The sequence below is a fragment of the Prionailurus viverrinus genome, chromosome C1, assembly GCF_022837055.1.
Source record: "Prionailurus viverrinus isolate Anna chromosome C1, UM_Priviv_1.0, whole genome shotgun sequence".
NCBI classification, from domain to species: Eukaryota; Metazoa; Chordata; class Mammalia; order Carnivora; family Felidae; genus Prionailurus; species Prionailurus viverrinus.
Window position 1 is genome coordinate 182,731,079 of NC_062568.1, and position 19,429 is coordinate 182,750,507.

At 50.9% G+C, this 19,429-nt stretch overlaps 1 long non-coding RNA gene across 1 annotated transcript; it reads right to left on the reverse strand.

Annotated features, from left to right (window-relative positions):
- Window positions 1–4,822: 4,822 nt before the first annotated feature.
- LOC125173382 (uncharacterized) lies at window positions 4,823–13,574 on the reverse strand. Its single transcript, XR_007155010.1, has 3 exons — window positions 13,127–13,574; window positions 10,694–10,794; window positions 4,823–5,128 (listed from the first exon to the last, which is right to left on the reverse strand). It is a non-coding gene; the product is annotated as an uncharacterized LOC125173382 (long non-coding RNA).
- Between the last annotated feature and the right edge of the window lie 5,855 nt (window positions 13,575–19,429).

Below are 19,429 nucleotides of genomic sequence, written 5' to 3' on the forward strand. Positions count from 1 at the left end.
ACTAATGCATAAGAACAAGGATGATATGAGGGGCGCCTGGGTGGCTCAGTTGGTTAAGCATCCAACTCTTGGTTTCATGGACTCTTGGTCCATGATCTTGGTCATGATCTCATGGTTTGTGGGTTCGAGCCCCACATAGGGCTTTGTGCTGACAGCCCCACATAGGAGCCTGCTTGGGGTTCTCTCTCTCTCTCACTCTCTCTCTCTCTCTCTCTACCCTTCCCCCACTCACACTGTTTCTGTCTCTCTCAAAATAAATAAATAAACTTTAATTAGGAGAAGAAGAAAAAAAGAATGGGGATGGTTATGAGCCACTGCCAGTCATATGTTTCCTGGGATGGGGCATGCCCTCCCGTTCTCATCCTCCTCCTGCAGGCTGGAAGGTGAACGGGTCCTATCGGACCACGTGGAAAAGAACAACTCCTTAGGGATGGCAGAGTCACCAGACAGAGAGATCGGGGCCCCTGACACCCTGAAGCCATCACATCTGCTTTCAATTCCCTCCCCCCACCCAGAATATCCTAAAAGACAGCAAAACCTGTTTTCTCTTTAAGTCTCCCTGCTAGCATAATCCTAATATAACCCACATTAATAACCATGCTTCACATGGTGACTGACACTTAGTAAATACTCAGTAAATTACGGTTGAATTATGAAATCAATTGCAAAAAATAAGAAATCCTCGATTCCAGCATTTAACCCATCACCTGTTTGCATGTTCCCTTTCAACTCTTCTCCACATGCAGGTGATAGTTATAATAGAGGTATAATTAGAGCAGAAATAGAATTTTATACCAGCCTTTTCCCTTTAACGGTAATTGCAAGTAAACATTTTCCATGTTAAGTCAGATTATCATAGTTTTAAATGGGTGTGTAATTTTCCAACAAAGAGATCAACCATGATTTACCCAATCACTCCCTCATTGTTTGATACGTCCATTTTTTTCCTTTTTTTTTTTTTTTTGCAATTAACTGATAACGTTGCAAGGAAGCTACTGATGACTCTAGTTTTTTGCCCCTTATTTTTGACAGATTTCTTACTGTCTGTTCTAGTATCTTGGAGGACCCTCGACCTTCACCGGCCACCCTCAAGCTTTATCATTTCCAGTTCGCTTTGGAATGATGGTCACGATGAGATGAATAATTATAAGTGCAACAGGTGCATTGCTGCCCACTGATTACATAACTGTGCCATGCTGGGCACTGGTCCCACGTCTGTAACTGCACGTCTATATATACTCCCTCTTGTACTTGCCACATCCCAGGCAAAGTGGCAAAAAGCACAAGTCCCAGAGTTAGACTGGATTCGAATCTTGACAAGATTGTTTCCTGTGAGACCTCGGGGACCCTACCTAACCTCTCTGTGCCTCTGTCTCCTCATCTACAAAGTGGAGATGGTAACATTCTCTGCATGGGGTTGCCGTGGGCACCAAGGGAGAGAACAAATTACAGCTGGTGTTTCTCGAGCGCCTACTAGGTGCCAAGTGCTGTGCCAAAGGCTTTGCGGTAATGACCTCATTTGTTCCTTGCCAGAGCATCGGGGATTAATGCCTCCGCCCCAATTTTGCAGACGAGGCACCTGAAGCTCAGAGCACAGACATGCGGCACAGAGCTGAGTGCTTCTCGCACAGGGCGGTCCTTGGCGTCAAAGCCCCAAGTTCCTTCCAAAAGGATCCTTCTGTTTATGGCATTTACAGAGCCAGAGCCTGTGCCCCCAAAGCCCAGCTTCTGCAGCACAATCTCTCCCTCCACCTGTCCCCCGCCCCATCCAGCAACGCACAGCCTGCTTTTCAAACCTGCAGAACAATCCACTGTCCTTCTCACGGCTACCACTATGGCATGGAATACCCCAGGAGCCCAGTTAGGAACTATAACCATTTATCCAGCACTTCCTCTGGCCAGACTTTGTGCTTGGTGCTTTACGTCATCATCTCCTTTAATCCTCAAAACGGTCCTAGGGCATAAGCACCGTTACCTCTTAATGCAGGCCAAGAAGTGAGGGAGACAGTCACAGAAGTGCTGGGATTGAGTTATGGGATTACTGGGAACACCACACTTTACAGGTGGGGAGACCCAAGCCCGGACTGGTAAAGCAAATGGCCCCATGTCATAGGACTATCGCACGGAAGAGCTGAGAGTTGCAGCCAGGCAGGGGAATGCAAGCCTGGCGTCTTGCTGTCCTCACTCACCATCCTCGCCTGGGATGGCGGTTTCCAGGGGACGGGGAAGGTCGTGGGGTGATGGTCCCAGGTTGCCACTGCCGACGCCACACAGAGGGCACCAGCACAGTGCGCAACCCCCCACCCCCAAGGCCCACCTGGCCTCTCATGGCCCGAGGCACAAAGGCAGGGGCCGATCCAAGTTAGTGTTGTCGGATGAGTTCTCTGTGCCGCCCCTGAAATAGCCCAATTCTGCAGCTTCTGCTCCGGGAGGCGGCAGGCAGCTCCCGGAATAGCTCTTTCCTCCTGCAAGGTGACCTAGTTAGTTGGTTCCTCTCGTCATGTGAGGTTGGCTGCGCAAGCCATTCACCTGCCTCCGTCTACACAGAAAAGGCTCAGTCCAGCACTTTCCTCTCCCCCTTCCCCCAGTGCTGCTCCAGCCTCTCCCCCCTGTTCACTCATCCTGGAAGTGTGGGGAGTGGGTAGTAAGACACTGAGCTTCGTGGCCTCAAAACACGATCACGAACATCATCGTGCTTCCTTCCCACTGCAGATGGAAAGGGAGGGCTTACTATCATCCCATTTCACAGGGGAGGAAATGAATGCACAGAGAAGGTAACAACATGAGCAAGGACACACAGTGGGCAGGACGCAGAGCCAGGATGTGCCTGGCACCGAGACCTGTGTTTTCACGGGGTCCTGAGCAGCCCGGTCGCCGTCTCCTCTCTCAGGAGCCCCAGTAACTACACCTGCCCCCCTCCACCCCCACCCCGATCCCCACCTGTGATGCGTCTCCCAAACACCAGTGGCAGGATGGGCTGCAGAGCTTGAGATCAAAGACCTCGAGGTCCACCAGACCAGGGTTGGAGCTGCGGTTTGAACTTCAGCATTTATCAACTCTGTGACCTCAGGCAAGCTGCTTTCCCTCTCTGGGATTCAGTTCCTGTATCTGTAAGATGAGAATAATAATCACACCCGCGTGCTGGGGTTGTTAGGAGGGTTGAACGAGGTAGTGTATGTCAGGTGGCCAGCAGGCTCCTCGCATCTTGCACAACCTTGACAAAGTAGCTATTGTTATTATTTACTATTATCACATCTTTTTTTTTAAGTTTATTTATTTGTTTTGAGAGAGAGAAAGAGAGGGAGAGGAAGAGAGAGAAGCCCAAGCAGGCTCTGCGCTGGCAGCTCGATCCCACAAACTTCAAGATCACCACCTGAGCCGAAAACAAGAGTCTGATGCTCAACCGATTGAGCCACCCAGACGCCCTGGCATCTTGAATTTAACCAAAAAAAAAAAAAAAAAAAGGAAAAATTTAAGACTGGTCAGTGCCAGTAAAGAGTACATAGCAAAGGACTTTATGATTTTCCCCGCATCATCAGGCCTGGGAAAAATAGTTGCATTTACGATAACACAACCCTAGCATATGGCAACTTTTCCAAAGTCATGGGCCTGGTTCTCCGGATGACTGAGTGGCCCTGGGGTGAGGGTGTTGGTTAGAGCGAGGCCTTTCCCTGACTTGGGGGAGAGAGAAGTGGTGGCAGGGCCCATCCTTGGATGCCCCTGTCCCAGGTGGTCACCTGTGGGTGTGCTCACTATGCCACGAGTGGCATATCACACAGGCAAGAAATGCACAGAAGGGCAGGGTGCCTGTCCCGGTGGTCCCTGGGAGCAGAGAGTCCCTGTGGAAGAGAAGGTGGGGAAGGAGATCAGGGGCAGGCCTGGAGGGCCCTGAATACCATTACCAAGTTACCTAAGGGGAGGAGCAGCTTGGGGCCGGTGAGAATAGAGTTGGACTTGTGGGGTCAGATACCGTCCCTTCAAACCCTGCCTCCCCCACTCCTTAAATATGAGGTCACAGATCAGTTGCTGACCCTCTCTGAGCCTCATCTTACCTGTCTGTAAAGATTGGGCATGATAGGAACCTCATAGGAAAGGGGAGGTGACAGGGATTGGGTGAGCCACCCGCCACATAGCGGGTGCCGAGTAAATGTTTGAGAACCTGAACTGGATACGTCGAGGCACTTAAGCCCCAAGACCAGAGGGGCATCCTGGGAATCTGGCAGGAGAGATGACCGCACTCCGGCGGAAAAAGGCGAGGCTTCGGAATGCTGGCGAGACCGGCATTGCGTCCCGGAATCCTAGCGCGACAGAGGCAGCTGGAGAGGCTTGGTGAGGGCATTTCAGTGGGACAAAGCCCGGAGTTAGGAACGCACACGACGCACTGGCAGAACAGCAGCTTCCCATGGCGCCCCGAGGAAGATGCAAACTCTTCCCTGCTGCTGGTCATTCCTCGGTGACCCCCACCCGCACACCTTCCGACGCCGCCCCTGCTCAGCCTCAGTCGCTGCCTCCTGGCTACACACACCCTGTCGTCACTCCCCATCCCCTTACCCCGCGTGCTTTTCCCCAGAGCACTTATCCCACTGTTCGATGCTGTGTTATTGTCATTTGCACACCGATTTATTGTCCATCTACCCCCAAGAGACTGTGTGAGCCTTGAGGGAGAGGACTCAGTCTGCCTGTCCCCTGCATCCCCAGCCCCTGGAGCAATGGCAGGGCTCAGTATGGGCTCAGTAAATAGCGTGGAGGTGGGTGGATGAGTGAGCAGTGGAGAGTCCAGGCCGCCAGAAGGAGGGGACCCCCGGGACGCAGTTGGCTAGGTTGGTGCCAGCCTGGGGAGGGCTGTGAAGCCCAGACTGAGAAGTCGGGTTGGCTTTTCAGGGAGAATCAGCAGAGCTTGTGACCAGCCAGGTATTGGGCTGGTCAGGTTTCAGGCCTGGGTGATTGGGAGTGGTAGAGCCACCGACAGAAGTCAGTTCATTTGTTCCTTGAGACTCTGAAGTGTCGCTTCAAGGCCAAGCTCCGGGTTGGGCACAGGGGTAGACAGAGGAACAGCCCATGCTTCCTCCTTTTGACAAGCTTCCCGTTCTGGTGGGGATTCATGGAGCAGCAGGCGTGCGAGCAGGACCTTGAAAGGTGGGGAGAATTTGAACATTGAGAGATCTGGGACTGGACCCCGCCCCCTCAACCCGCCCCCCCCACTCCCCACCTCCCACCACCAAGTAATGCCAGGGTGACAGGAAAGGGTGGAGAGAGCTCGGGAAATGACGGAGAGGATTCGAGAGAAGAGAAGGCAGGACAGGCAGGCCTCCTCCGGGACCTGGGATGGTATTCTGTCCTTTGCTTCCCTCTGGGGTCCCTGCAGGAGGAACCGTGGCAAAGCTGCTTCCTACCTGAATGCCTCTCCTGTGGGCAAAGACACACAGGAGGAGGGGGAAGTGCTCAACAAAGGGGCATTCTTCTAGCCATGATGCAGAATCAATGGAGGCTTGTTCGTCCTGCTGTCTGGGGAGTAGCCAGGCGTGCTGGCGAGGGGACCTGGACAGCAGGGTGGGAGCGCGGAGCACTGAGCTGCGCCCGCCGGGGCCTTGTTCTGGCCCCACAGCAGCCACACCCAAGTCTTCCAGAAGCTTCAAAACAAAAACAAAAACAAAAACAAAACCCTGGGTGTGTTGAGGGGAGTGGAGTGGGTGCTTCCAGAGGACATCCGGGCCCATCTTCCCCTGCAGGGGGTGCCCTTGGACTCTCCCACGGTCATGGGGCGAATTTGCCCAAGGGCCTCGATTATCCAGAGCAGCAGCAACTTGGCTTCATGAAGCAGAAGACAGGAGCCTAAGTCCCAGCTCTGTGATCTCTCCCAGCCTCAGTTTCCTTATCTGAAAGATGGGACTAATAACACCTTCATCGCAGGTAGGAATTACTGGGTGGATCCAAAGAGATCGTGTGTGCAAAGTGCTTTGAAAACTGCATAGTGTCTGCACCGGTAAGGATGCTGGAAGGAGGGTTGTCAGTGGAGGACGCGGCAGAGAGGGTGGAAAACACACACCTTCGGACTCCAAGGTCAACGAAGGCAGCTCCTCCCCAGTCCAAAATTTTCCCCCTTTCCCCCTCCCAGCTGCCACCTCCAGGGAGAGGGGCAGGCCACCTCCCGGAGGCAGCCTGTTTCACTGTCGGGGCACCAAAATCCACCCCTAGAGAGCAGCCTTGTCTCAGACTCGGGGTGTGACACCGGATGGATGAGGCGACAGGAGGAGGGGGAAGGTCTGTGGCACAGGCCAGCAGGGTCCAAGGAAGGCGCTGGGAGGGTGAGCTGAAGGTGGCCAAGGTGACCTCTACTTGCTACAGATGCACCTGCCCAAGTGGCTTCCGCTTCTGCCTTGCCAGAGGATGGGGCCCTTCTGAGGAAACCAAAACGGAGACCGCAGGACGCGAGGCTAGATTCAGCCACGCTGACACGCCTCCCTTTAACTCACGTCTGCTTTTCACCCCAACCTTGAGAAGTAGACAGGGAAAGAGACTATTGTCCTCCTTTTCCAAATGAGGAAACTGAGGCTGGAAAATGAGGTGGCATGCCCAAGAGCATTCGTCCAGCGAACATTTGTTGACACCCGATCAGGTGCCAGTCCTGGGACACAGCGGAACGAGGCCCAGCCCGAGGCTGAAGCCAGGCCACCAGACCAGAGCCGGGAGCCTGCCCCACGGAAGCAGATTATCACTTCATTCTCCAGCCTTGCCTCTATCACCATTGTCTTCTGTCTTCAAATGCTAGAGACTGAGTTCGTGTTTGCTGATCTGGGGGAGGGAAAAATGGCATTTGTGTCGACTAATGTCAAAGGGAATAGAAAAAAACCTCCACGAGAGAGGAAAAGTATTTCTTTACATCCCCCACAACCCAGACCAAGGAGAGTAAATGCTGAGGCTCCTAGAGGGGCTTCTGTTGGGCAGGAGGGGTGATGGGGAGACATGGACCAGGGAGTTGGGTGCAGGCAGGGGTGAGGGGGCAACAGGAGATGGGGAGCCAGCAGCGAAGAAGGAAATACTGGGGTAGGAAGGAGGAGTCTGATCAGCATTTGTGTAAGTTGTGTTCCGGGATGCACAATGTCAGCCCGTGTTCCAAATCTTCAGTAACACTGGCTCTGCCTTTATGGGGTACCTGGATTGGCCTTGGGGGTCTTGGCCAAAAAGCTAGGCCCTCCTTAAGGGTGGCTGCAAGTTGCCAACAGAGGCTGCTCCTATAGGGCTCTCAAAAATGGTTTCCATCTCCAGGTAGTTGAAAAATGATTCAGTACGAAGCCGAACAGAAAGATCTTTTGTCTCGAAACACAATGAATAATGAAAAGTCCTGTTGTGTCGCATGAGTGATCGTCCAATGTGATACTCCTCTTCCATAAGACTGGCTTTTTGGTGGCAGGTTATTTTTCCTCCTGGACCTGTTTTTCCTGGCTTGAGCCTCATCGCTAGAGGTACCTCTCTCTGCAAACTCCAAGGACAGTGCCAGCCCCGGCCCTTCCGACTGCCCGGGCTCCTGCTGGCCACACACAAAGGGGCTTTGTGGACGCCCGCGAATCAAGCACGGATGCGTGATGGGGACAAGAAAAACTTGGTGACCAGGAGAGCTGAGTCTTGCCAATTCCTCATTCCAGCAGACATCGTCCCCCGGAGGGGGGATGTGGCAGAAGGCCATGGTTATACTTCTGTAACTGGGGGAAACCCTCGCAGGGTGTTAAAATTGTTTATCCGAATTGAATTTAAACTGTCTTGAGCATCTGCTGGCCGGATCAGCAGAAAGCCCAGGATCACCTTTTGCGGGTGGTGCCTTCCCTCTCTCCTGCTACTCTGACCACTTTGGGTCATTCGAGAATAGCCAGGGCTTCTAAAATCCAAGAGAAGTGAACGTGCTTGACTCTCACTCCCAAGTGGGGACGAGAGTCTCAAAGTCCAGAGGCAGTCGTGAGATGCCACTGTCACTGTTGCCCTGGTGTGGCACTCTCGCTGTGGTGGCTCTCCTGTCCTTGCTCCAAACAGTGAGAGTCCGTGGGCACCGCCGTCCCTGCACTAGGCAGGGCCTGGTCACGTCCTGGGCTTGCCTGTCAGTGTCCCGGGTCATCCGCTGTCAGGGCCAGCACTTCTGATCTCGGTCCCAGGCCCCAAATGTTCAGGTAATTCCTTGTAAAGGAGATTCCGGAGGCACCTGGGTGGCTCAGCCAGTCAAGCATCCAACTCCTGGTTTCTGCTTCAGGTCCTGACCTCGCAGTTCATGAGTCCGAGCCCCGTGTTGGGCTCTCTGCTGGTGGCACAGAGCCTGCTTGCGATTCTCTCTCTCCTTCTCTCTCTGCCCCTCCCCTGCTCATTCTCTCCCTCCCCTCCTCTCTCTCAAAAGTAAACAAATTTATTTATTTATTTATTTATTTATGCATTCATTCATTCCTTCCTTCATTCATTCAGAGATTCTGAATTGCCCCTAAGCAGGGCCAGAACTTGGAAACTCAAGTTCACTAGTGGGGGTGGGCTAGGGGTGAGTCCTGAACGAAAGGCCTTCCATCGTCCACCCCTTTCTTTGCAGGAAAGACAAGAGGGAGTTTTGGGCATCTTTTATACTACAACAGAAAACAAGTTTTCAGCAGATCACCCCCACTTCTATTTCCATTAAAGAGAAGACCTGTTTTGTTGTTTGGTAGGTTTTTTTGTTTTTGTTTTTGTTTTTGTTTTTGCACATGGTTAGTTGCCTTCAGATTTCTAGGAAGTTTTGTGAGATCTAAGAAAATGGATGACTGGACAGTCGTTCTCTAATAGGCATCCTGAGACAGGGCTTTGGAGGGGGGGAGTGCTGTCCAATGACTGTTTCTGGAAAGTTGCACTCTGCCTGCCAGGTATCTCAGGATATTCTGTTTGTTTCTGGGTAACTGCGTGAATCTCCGTTCCTTTTTATCTGTCTTCCTCTTGCTGTAAAGTTATAAAAATAAGTACCAAAGCCTGCGGATGTCAGAAATATTTTGTAAGAAGCCAAAGGTCTCTGTGCAGTGTATAGAGCAGGAGCTCCCAACCTGAGGGCTATGTAATTCTGGAAGGCTTTTGAGTTATTGCCAGGGATTAATGGACACCCATGCGTGTCCACATCACAGAGGCATCGATGCCAGGCTGCCTGGGTTTGAATCAGTTCCACCAGCGTTCTGTGTGAACTTAAGATGTGTTACTTGAGGGGCGCCTGGGTGGCTCAGTCGGTTAAGCGTCCGACTTCAGCTCAGGTCACGATCTCACGGTCCATGAGTTCGAGCCCCGCGTCAGGCTCTGGGCTGACGGCTCAGAGCCTGGAGCCTGCTTCTGATTCTGTGTCTCCCTCTCTCTCTGCCCCTCCCCCGTTCATGCTCCGTCTCTCTCTGTCTCAAAAATAAATAAACGTTAAAAAAAAATTTTAAATAAGATGTGTTACTTGAATTCTCAGAGTCTGGATTCCCGTCTTCTGTGAAGTAGGGGTGATGCTAAAAGCCCCTAACTCAGTTATTATGAGGATTAAAATAACTAATGCATGTAAAGGGTTGAGCTGCGTGCCTGACATAGTAACTGGTCAATAAATGTTTTTCGTTATTATTAATAGCATCACCGTTTATCAAATTCTTTTCCAGGCACTGGGCTGAACACTTCCCCTCCGTGATCTCAAATCCGCAAAACACCCCTGATTTACAAAAAGTGAGGTTCGGCAACCTGCCCGACGCCAGACTGCCCCAGAACTTGTATCTTATGCTGGTTTTCAAAACTAGCTCTATTTGGCTCGAAAGCCTGCTTCCTCGGAGTTCTGTGCCTGAACCAAACCGCAGACTGATGATTAACACGTCTTGTGTGCACAGGTAACAGTTGCATACTCTTCAAAGTATTTCACCGCCAGCCCAGCACAGGGCTGATTAGCAGAATGGGAGTTGCCTAGCCTGAGCTGGGGATGAAGGATAAAGAGGGCTCCGGTCCTGTGCCAAAGACGAAGGCTTTCGTTGCCGGACAGTGTCAAATCCGCAAAATTGTCCCCAGATCCACTTCCGGAGCCCATGCTCCCACCTTCCCCACAATCAGGCCGTGGTCTCTTTTTCTAGCGAATCCAGCAAAAACTACTCCAGGCATTCTCTTTTCCCATAAAATGTCGCTCCCAGGGGTGAATCTTTGAATTACCCTGCTGGATACTTCTTCCCTTGCAGCGAGGTGATCACAAACTTCGGTCTATACTCGCAAGTGAAATGTCTAGAGAGTGTGGCTTTTTTTTTTTTTTTTTTTAATTTGTGGAGACATGAGGAGAAATTTCCCAAGACTTGAGGAGGGTGGGACTCAGCGCGGGGTGTAGGCAGTCACTATTTACCAACGAGGGCAGAAGTATTTCAATAATCCCAAGCCAATGTGGCCTCAGCGGTGGGTCCCAGCACTGAGTCAGCCCTGAATACAACGTGTGTTAAATCCAGCTAGACCGTGTCGATTCTAATGTGGTTTATACAGTATAAAAACGGATTTCACAAGGGCTTATTGACATTACGAATTTTCACAAACAATGGATACCATGGTATTTTTGTTGTTGTTAAAAGTATTCTTCTCTAGCACGTCACTAACTGCTGCAGGCAAGGTCACTGGTGAATGTGAAAAGAGGGGGGAAAATTTGAAGGAGAAATAAAATATCTGCCTCGCCTCAAAGTGTCTTCTTCAGAACATTAATTACCATAGTGGTTTGAACAGATGTCCACGGATTCTCTGATACTTCTCCCTCCGGGAAGTGGAGCTTAATTTTCTTCCTCCAGGACTGGACTTAGTGACTCACTTCTAAAGTATGGAAAAGAAAAAAAAAACAAAACATCAATTTTACCGCGGAGAAACCTAGCAGACATGACACTAACCAAATGATTAAGGTCAACATCACCAGTAACAAGACACGATGCTATTATATATCCCCAGGTAGCACGCAAGGAGAAGGCCACCTCACTTCTGGGACATTCTCCCGCCCCCCCCCCCACCTAATCCCCAACCCCAGTCTAATCGTGAGAAACATCGAACAAAGCCTCAGGTAGGCATACCTGACCAATGCTCTTCAAAAGCCAATGCCATAAAAACAACAACAACAACAAAAACCAACAACAAGGGAAGACTGAGAAACTGTCACAGATTGAAGGAACCTAAGGACACATTATGACCAAATGCAACGTGGGACCCTAGATGGGATCCTGGAACAGAGAGGGGACATTAGTGGGAAAACAGGTGAAATCCAAATACAATTGGTAGTTAATAGTGTTGTCCAACGTCAGTTTCTTAGTTTCGAAGAACGTGCCATGGGTATGAAACATCACGTCACGTTAAGGGAAGCTGGTGAATTCTCCCTACCGTTCTCGTAACTCTTGGGTAAATCCGACATAATAATGTAAAAAAATAACAAAGAGAATAACAACATCACAAAGCCTTCACGTTCCTCAATTACACAACAAAAGCGTTCACTCTCACCAAGATTGGGAGCTGCAGTTCGCACAACCCTCCGCGGAATGAAAGAAAACCACGCCGCTAACGAAATGCGATGGGCTGTGTAGATGTTTCCAGCCCTCCCGATGGATGCACAGTCCGGAGCAATGGATGTCCTCCTGTGGCTGGCGTTATTCACACTCAGAGCTGTGACCTCAGGGTGGGGCGCCGCATGAACGAGACCAGTGAGGTTTCCCAGTGGGGCGGGGTGAGTATCCCAGCATGAAACAGAGGGAGATTGCGGGCTTTCGCACAGTTAACACACACAAAGTTCTCAGCCCTGTGCCCGACATAAAAGCCCGTCCGTAAACATTGTTTATTATTGTTTTTATTAGGAGCTATAGTAATAATATTACCATTTATCAAATACCTGTTGTTTTGCAAGCACTGTGCCCCAAACTTCCCATGCATTACCTTCAATCCTTACAACATCCCCACTTTATAGGAGGGGAGGTTCAGTTACTTGCCCAGTGCTAGACTGCTCTGGAACTCAGTACTCATTGCTGGTTTGCGTAACCGCCGCCAGGCCTCAGTTTTCTGAAAGGTGAAAGGATAGAGGTGGCCCCAGAAGGGTGGCGCGGCGCAGTGGGGAAAAGCTGAGGCTCTAAAGTCATGGAAACCTTTGTACTTTCCTCGCAGCGTTGTTCAAAAGACAAAATGGGAGGGGCGCCTGGGTGGCGCAGTCGGTGAAGCGTCCGGCTTCAGCCAGGTCACGATCTCGCGGTCCGGGAGTTCGAGCCCCGCGTCGGGCTCTGGGCTGATGGCCCGGAGCCTGGAGCCTGTTTCCGATTCTGTGTCTCCCTCTCTCTCTGCCCCTCCCCCGTTCATGCTCTGTCTCTCTCTGTCCCAAAAATAAATAAACGTTGAGAAAAAAAAAAAAAAAAAACAAAAGACAAAATGGGATGAAGGTGGCCGTGCCCAGCAGGGCACCGAGTACACAGCGTGTACTCAGTTCGTGTTACTGGAGCAGGAAAATATTGGGAATTTTTACATGGAGGGTTTTTTTTCTTCGCCCAAATGTTTCTTGCTGTTTAATGGCCCTCCACTCATTGTCTGAGGGGGCGGTGGAGAACAGCCTTGGAGAAAGAAGTCATTGTTCCCCCCTGAATGTCAGATTGGACTCCTAAAAGGATCCGAAGCAAAATTGCTTTGAAGAGCCGGGCATTCACTTGCAAGAGTCCACATATACCGGGGAGAAAAAAAATTTTTTCCAGAATTGTAAAATCTTCTCTTTCACTAAACGTTCATATGACACTTTAAATGAAACTCGGACGACGGAGAATAAAAGGTTTACTGAAGTGAGAGAGCAGGCAAGTTTCTCGTGTCGGACGAGGAGCTCTTCCTGTCTGGGTTGAGAAGGGATTCGAGTCTGGAGCCTGCCTCTGGAATCTTCTGCCCAGGGAGGGTGAACAGCCAGTGGATGTGGATAGAAGACCCCGGAGCAAAGACGCTTGTGCCTCACTATTGCTGGAGAGGACATCACCTCACAGAGGGCCGGGGGCCCACATGGAAGCCATACTGGTGCAATGGCCGTAAGGCTTATTTAGGAAAAGAACCTCACATTCACTCTGCCCAGGTCCACCCCACTTCCCACCCCTCTCCCAGTGCCAGTTATTAAGCTGTTGGCTCTTAACCCCAAACCCACCTCTCTGTTCTGTCTTGTGACACTTGTTTCTCCAGCTGTTTCCACGGCAGGCTCTGTCCATAGGGGGCGCTAGAGAGCACAAGATGGCCACCGGAAAAGGACTTGAGGCTTCCTGCTGGCCCTTCCTTTGTGGCAACGTCACCTCACAATAGCTCTTCGCCCCGGCAGTGGCAACTGGTTCCAGTTTCCAACTGTTTCTCACATCCCCAGAACCGGCCTCCCTGCCGATGTATCAACACCAGCCACAGGCGTGCCCTCGTCAAGGGTCGGGGTTCCAGTTTCTAGATTGTAATAATCTCAGCTTCTCCCTCTGTCCCCCCATCCCGAGGGATGGTATCTGTTTCCTGCAGTCATACCTCTGATATCTCATTGTTTGCTTTTCCACTTGTCCAATACTGTTGAGCCAATTCCTTACATTAAGATTTCTCTCTTAAAACAGCCAGTGTGACTTCCGTTTTCCTGATGGGACTGACTCATACGAGAGCGTGACTCCCCCAAGGCCTTTGTGGGTCATGGTAAGCGTCAGAAGTTTCCAGTGGGGTGTATCCAAGCACTGGTAAGACACTGATTGTGAGAGACTTGGGGTCAGGATGAGAAGGGCTCCCAGGGCACAGCACTGACAACAGAGGCCATGACTGGAGCGCACTCTGGAGCGACACACGCTCGGGCCCAGCACCAGGCTGGACCAGTCATGCCAGCCGAGAAATGATGGGGAGTGAAGCTGACACCAGCAGGGCCAGCCCGCCCAGGAGCCCAGGCCGAAGGCCCCGGATGTCATCCTGAGGGGTGGCAGTTGGACACCATCAGATTTTGGATCCTGATGTGACTTTTTGCCCAAACAAGAATACATTTTTGAATTCAAATCTTTTGCTTGTGACATCGTTTCAGATTTACAGAAAAGTCACAAGAATAGTGCAAAGACTTCCAAGATACCCTTCACCCCAACTCCCCAGATGTTAACATTTTACCGCATTTGCTTTCCCCTTCTGTGTGTTTTTCTGCAGTGCGTGTATCCTGTTTTTCTGAAATATTTAAAAGCTACAGACACACTACCTCTTTACCCCTAAGTACTTCAGCACGTATTTTTAAAAAAATATTTATTTGTTCTGGGGGAGAGCACAAGCAGAGGAGGGGCAGAGAGAGGGGGGCACAGGATCTGAAGCAGGCTCTGAGCTGACAGGCTGACAGCAGCGAGCCTGATGTGGGGCTCGAACTCATGAACCTGGAGATCATGACCTGAGCCAAAGTCGGACGCTCAACTGGCTGAGCCACCCTGGTGCCTCCTTCAACATGTATTTCTTAAAAACAAGGACATCCTCGGGGCACCTGGGTGGCTCAGTCAGTTAAGCATCCGTCTCTTGATGTGGGCTCAGGTCATGATCTCACAGTTTGTGAGTTCAAACCCGGAGTCGGGCTCTGTGCTGATAGCACTGAACTTCTTGGGATTCTCTCTCTCTCCATCTCTCTCAGCCCCTCCCCTGCTCATACGTGCTCTCTCTCTCATTCAATATAATAAATAAACATTAAAAAAAAAAGGACATCCTCTTATATACTCACAGAACAATTATTAAGATTAGAGAGTCACCACTATACAGCACCCTTATCTAAACTATAGACTTCAGATTTTACTGGTTGTCCTCAAATGTCCTTTATAACAAAAGAAAACGCAGGATCATGCATTTTATTCAGTTGCTGTGCAGAGAATAAACTTTCACTCAGAAATAAAACTGGGGGGGGAGGGAAGCTGTGATCAAGTCAGGTTCAGTTGCAAAAGAAAACAAGTCTTATTTCTGCCCGTCTGAGCCATACGGTGTAAATGCTGACCCTGCGATGAAGAACAGCGTTCACGACAACAGTAATAAGGTTCATGGCCCTTTCGGTCTTTCTGTCTCTGAGTCATTTGTGGTGATTTGGTATCAGTCAGTTGCTCCACAAAAGAAGTTATTGAGACCATGCAGCTTTGCGGGAAATGCAGAAGTTCTGGAGTTAGACCTGGGTGGAAAACGACGTTTGCCACTTGCTAGCGGCTGGCGTGACCCTGGCCCAGCTTGAACCTTTCTGAGTCTCTGCTTCCTCCTAGCCTTTGCCATGGAGAGAGCATTGAGCACAGCAGGACCAGGAGCCCGGTGGATCTCCGCTCACATCTTGGCTCTGGGCTTCCTAGTTGTGGGACCCCGGGCAAGTGTGTTCACCAAGTTGGGTTTGGGGCAGCTCATCTGCAGAGTGGGGAAAACCTGAACAAGGCGTCTTGCTGGGCTGTTGAAAGGAGGCACGGTTCTCGCGTATGGAACGGGCCTGGCTTGTGGCATGTTCTCGATGAAATGTTGATTCCTTCCCATCAGCCCATCTGAGTTTGGACATGTGACTCTTCCTCTCGAGGCCTCAGTTTCCTCATCTGTAAAACAGAGCCAGTGGGACCCATCTCTCACGTTGTGGAGAGCAGGAATTACGAACAGAAGGGGCTCCGTGCTCTGAAAAGCTTGGTGCGCTGTGGCCTTGGCAGAGTAAGCGACTGGCAGTCGGTGACAAAAACAGAAAGTGCTTTGCAATCCTGGGACCTGCCAAGAATGCGGGTGAACCTGTCCTTCCACTGCTGCCCCACGCTCCCACCCTCCCCCTGCCAGCAGCTTCCTCCTGCCTCCCTTGGGTGCGTCTGACGCTGGGCCTGTCCTGAAGCCTTCTTCTAGGAAGCCAGTCAGTCCTGCCTCTGAGAAGGGAGGAAGGATGTCACCTTGTCCTCAGCAAGTTGTTGGGCAGGAGGAGGGAGCTCCAGCAGTGCCCCGCTGCTGGGGAGAGAGGAAGGAATCCGCAGCCTACCCCGGCTTTCCCCAGAGGAGTCCCTCCCGTGGCTTCAGCACGTACCAAGTTCACAGTCAGATCAGGAAGGCAGAGGGGCATGGTGGAAAGGACTCTAGCCTGGAAGGAGGAAAGCCCACCGTAGCATTTATGGGACCAAGAAAGGGCCAGGCAAGGGCGCCTGGGTGGCTCAGTCGGTTAAGTGTCCATCTTCGGCTCAGGTCATGATCTCACGGTTCATGGGTTCAAGCCCCACATCGGGCTGTGCTGACAGCTCAGAGCCTGGAGCCTGCTTCGGATTCTGTGTCTCTGCCCCTCCCACACTCCATCTCTCAATAATAAATAAACATTAAAAAAAAATTTTTTTTTTAAAGGAAGAGCTAGGCCGAGTCCTCTTGGGGCCAGAGGCCGTTAGCAAGAAAGTCTGCCCTGGGGAGGCCAGCCAGGGAGGCAAAGTGCGGGTGTGTCCCAGAATGGGGGGGAGGGGGGGGCATGCAGCTCCGCCCCCTCGTGTCCAGACGGTGGAAACACACACTACGCGCCAGCCTCTGTGCCACACTTCTGTCACCTTATGGAACGTCCAAAGTCCCAGGGAGCTTGGGGGCATCCTCCTTTGACAACAGGAACAATTTGAGATCCAGAGAACTACACTGCTGCCTCTGGTCGGTGTCTGCTCTGGAGTGAAACCTGGATCTGCCGGATTCCAAAGCCCCCGTTCACCAGCTTTGCTCTCCGAAGCTGGGCCAGGGCTTTCCTGACCTTCAAGGGCCAACGCCTCTCTGGGTGCAGCCCTGTAATCTTGCCAAGTCAATCACGTATTCCTGTCCCTGGACTGACACACTCTGGGGATCCCAGATCTGGCGGGGACTGTCCACGTCCCCTAGCACCGACCAAGAGTATCTGTAATTATATGTTATATGTGCCTTCTCTCCCACCCCACCTGACTGTGGGTTCTTCCAGGCACTGAGTCTAATTCCTCTATTTATCTGCCCACATGCCAAGCAAATGCCAGGAACGTAGTAGGAGTTCAGTAGACGTTTATTGGGTGGACAGAAAAATGAGGTGGGGTCAAACTCTCTGTTTATCAGAGGAAGCATCTGAGACCAGTGCAGGAGGGCAGGGACTTGCCCAAGGTCACTTGGGCCTGTCCCATTCCATCCAGGGTGGTTTCCCCTCTATTACTCAGTCCTGGCTCAGGCCCAGGGTTTTGCCAAGAAAGAGAGATGGCATTTAGGGATTCCCAGGGGAAGCCAAAGACCCCCATCTGTTTCCTCAAGACCCTCCCTTCTGTAAGATTAGGGATAAGTCCCCAAAGGCAGCCGGGCAACCAGACCTTAAGACACTCACCTTAAAAGGTAGACTCAGTCGCCACTGAGGCCAGAGTTTGCTGACCTGAACAATGAAAACAGTATAGTAAACAGATTTTGTTCCATATGGTAAGTGAGGCTAGCTTTGTGTCTTGTGGGCCCTGATGAATCTGACTTGAAAACCAAGAACTGGGAAGTAATTTTGAGTCTGTAAGGAAATAAAACCCAAAGATTCCACTGTTGCCCATTATCTATTCATTCATTCATTCATTCATTCATCTGTTCATTCTTTCACTTATTCATCAATGTAGTGTTTCCTAAACTCCATTCATACCATATTACTTTCGTCACTTTGCCTTATCCAATATAACTTTACAAGCTTATTTACTTCCTGTTTTTCTTTATTTGATTATTTTACTTAAGTGAATTTAGCCACAGCTTAGGCAATAGTATAGTTTATTTAAATGCAACTGGGAGGGGCGCCTGGGTGGCTCCGTCAGTTGAGTGTCCAACTCTTGATTTCAGCTCACGTCATGATCTCACGGTCTATGGGACACGATTTGTGTCACGTAGGGCTCTGCGATGACAGTTCAGAGCTGGCTTGAGATTCCTCTCTCCCTCTCTCTCCGCCCCTCCTCCCCCTGTGCTCTCGTGGGCGCACGTGTGCACTCTCTCTCTCTCTCTCTCTCAAAATAAATAAACTTAAACAAACAAACAAACAAACAAACGAGACGACTGTGAGACCAACATCATATCTGTCCACATACTATCTGAAATCGCTTCCCATATCACCCTTGGTTATCTTTGTACTCATTCATTTCTCCTCTCTGTCTGTTTCCCCACTTGAGAGGTGGATGGCATTTGAATGCAAGAGAGTCACACCCAGCAAAGGAAAACACAGAGACTAGATGGAATCAGTGGGAGAAGTAAGCGGTCAAAGGCAACAGGTTTATCTGCCATGTTTCTCAGCCATGACTCAGGAGACAACACAGGAAATCCCTTAGGATCGGTCTGTAAACCACCCTTAAAGAAACTAAGAAAAACAAGTAGGCAAGTCCCAGGAGCTTTAAACAGCCCCCAAAACGCAAACTACACACACTTCACTAGACTCTCCCAGAATCTTCTGTAGTTTCCAGTGGTGCAGGGATCCCTGATAGAGAAAATGTACCGTTGAAGATGCTTGGCACTGAGGAATGACTAGGCAGAAAAATGACCCAGCTGGCCTCCTTCCTCCTGGTCCCCAAAGGGAAGTAGGTTCCCTTTTGGGTACCTGCTCTGCCTGTGTCTATTTGACCCCAACGTGGACAGGGAAGGAGAATGAGGCCCATCTTTGTTCTATGCAGCCAGCCCCTCCTTGTCTAGCTGACTGGCCAGAGGTAGGCACCTGCCTCAGAGAGAACCACTCCAGAGGCCAGGCTGGGTCAGTCAGATTCCCAGATTTTAGAATTAGGATGAGGAGAGCCCAGACAGTTAGGTACAGGTACAGGTCAGGTAAGGTAACATATACTCACTGAGGAGGCTTGCTCAGAACGCTCATTTGAGACAGAGGCCGGAAACCAGTGTTCTGGAAGAAGCATGGGGGCAGAGGAGGGGGGAGGGGTTGCTGGGCACTCCCAGAGAGCCTTCCGTCCGGATGGCTTGCCAGTCCCAGGAGCGAGGTCCTTGTGTGACTTGCCTGCCCTTGAGATCTGTGAGATAGCCCTGACTCCTCATATTGAATTACACTTCGTGCTTAAACTAGCTGGAGTGGGCTTCTGTTTCATGTAACCAAATCAATCACGGATACAGTGAAACCAGTCTTTCAGCCTCCCAATTTAGACTTGGCAAGCCAGGCACTAGCAGTCATGATAGTAATGACCCCCACCCTTACATTTGATTGGTGCGTTATAACTTTAAAAGTCCCTAGCGGGGCGCCTGGGTGGCGCAGTCGGTTGGGCGTCCGACTTCAGCCAGGTCACGATCTCGCAGTCCGTGAGTTCGAGCCCCGAGTCAGGCTCTGGGCTGATGGCTCGGAGCCTGGAGCCTGTTTCTGATTCTGTGTCTCCCTCTCTCTCTGCCCCTCCCCCGTTCATGCTCTGTCTCTCTCTGTCCCAAAAATAAATAAACGTTGAAAAAAAAAAATTTTTAAAGTCCCTAGCGTAGGGGTCACCACTTCTAGCCTGGGAGGACTGGCCCCAGACTACTCATGCAAAAAACTTCT